This window comes from Pavona decussata, unplaced genomic scaffold (assembly GCF_977016875.1).
Source record: "Pavona decussata unplaced genomic scaffold, jaPavDecu1.1 SCAFFOLD_105, whole genome shotgun sequence".
In the NCBI taxonomy this organism is placed as follows: Eukaryota; Metazoa; Cnidaria; class Anthozoa; order Scleractinia; family Agariciidae; genus Pavona; species Pavona decussata.
The window spans coordinates 1816505-1818658 of NW_028145519.1; positions in this window are offsets into that span (position 1 = coordinate 1816505).

Consider the following 2154-nt stretch of genomic DNA (forward strand, 5'->3'; position numbering starts at 1 on the left):
AACTATTCGGGGAAAGCAGAACTTAAAAAGTGCTTTCGGTATCCAAAAATAACATTGGGCGTAACCAGACATTTTTCAGAGATAATAAAGCTTCAGTTAGGAAAAGACAACTGATAAATTGCTTTGTATTTTACCGCTTTTTGGAGTAATTGTTGCTTAATTATCTCCAAAAAATGCGTGGTCCCCCCAATTTTCGTTTTTGATTTCCATAGCCCTTGCTAAGATCTGCTTTTCCCGCATAGTCATAAACCCCGCAAAAATACTTCAGTATTAGTAGGCACCGTCCTTGAGATCAATAATTTGACTGATTTGAAATGGATCCGACATCAGTGTGTGGCCTGGAGTTACCGATTAAACTGGAAAACATTCAATATTAACGGCTATTTGATCCAGTTTTTCCGTATTCCTCTTGCATATTGGGTATACCTGATTAAAGCCTTTCTGAATCATTACATAGGATAACATAACGCACAAATAAACTGTTTCGAATACTTTTTGCTGTCGGCTCCCTTGATGTAGAGATACTCAATTTGCAGTCGTTTCAGCCGGCTTCTGATGTTGGCAGAGATTGACTTGACCTTATTAAAGTGACAAGAGATAAAGTTCCAATTAACGTTTAAAATTGTATCATTCTAGGTAGGTGGCTTTGATACATAATTCCCGCATAAGGGAGATGCAACAGTTTGCTAGTTACACTCGTTCATTGGGCAGATCTCCAAGATCTTTTTGTAGTGACATATTTCTCAAAAACTGACCAAATATCGAGTATACACTGAACATCTTGTGAAACTTGTCATTCTCTGGCGTGCGGAGGAAAATTTAAAAAGGGCAAGAGTGATGGATTTTAGCCAATTTTTGCCAGAATATTTTTTTAGGGATTCGTCTTTGTTTTCTTCATTTCTGATAGTGTTCATTAAGTGACAGTCAGTATACGTATTGCATTGTGTGTATAATCCTTATCTCCAATACTCATAATTTGGATTATCAATGCTCATCGGATGTATTAAACTTGCCAAAGCGTAAGCTGATGGCTAAGGCCTTAGCCAGATATAGCGCTTATTCTCGTGTTTCAAGCTTTTGGTGAAAACAGCTTCAGCTTAAGCTTACCATTTAGTAAAACGACAACACGTAATTTAGCGGGAGGAGAAGATCGAGTCCATTTAGATTATCTACATTCAGGTGAACTGGAAGGAGTTAAAGAGTTGCCTAAATACAACTATTTATGACATAGCTAGCCAATCACGGAATCAAATTCAGTACACGCCATTCCGCATCATAATCTTGTTGAGCACGCTGATGGAGTAACTAAAACACAAAATATTAACGGCAGACTGATCCCAACGGCGGAGGTGACGAGCTTGAGAGAACAAACAACAAAAGCTAGAATAACTGAAATAGATCCAGGTCTACAAGTGATCCGGCACCACTCATTGGTTTGTCGCTGTGGAATTGCAGATTTTATTGTATTCATAACTAAAACACGACTTGATCCTTGCTTTGCAGAATTTTCTTTTCTCACACGAGTGGCCTAGCGCGACAGAAAAAAACATCTTTGGCTGCGAAATTAGATAAAGAATTAAACATTACGAGCACAAAAGAAGATAAGACCTTTCTCTCTCGGCTTTATACATTCCTACACGCGGATATTTCAATTACCCTTTTTTCCTCGGGTTTTGTCAAGCTGTTCGTCGTACATCTGCGTACGTTTTCACTGGTAATGTTGCAGAATAATTGGTTCATGCTTTAGCCTGAGTGTATCAAATTCTGATGAACTTGGGGCGGTTTGGCAAGCACTCAAGAAGCTAGAGATGCTCTCAGCTGCGCCTCAAGTACGGCTTCCGGCTCGTGCTCACCAAACTTCCCGGGTGCTCCACAACTCGATATACGCACACTAAAATATGAACCGAACAGGTAAAAAAACAACAACTTCAGTCACAACAACAGAAAAAGCCAAGAAACCAGGGGAAAGGAAATCGGATTTTTTCGATCGAGGCGAGTTGGAGAAGGTACAAATTAAATTTCGAGGGGTACCACGTGATATCCGATTGGACTCTCAAATGACCACAAAAACCGCACCAAAATTAAAATCAGCAACCTGTCTATTTTGCATTCTTAGTTGGCAGAAATTTTGTGATTAAAACAGGAGGATATTGA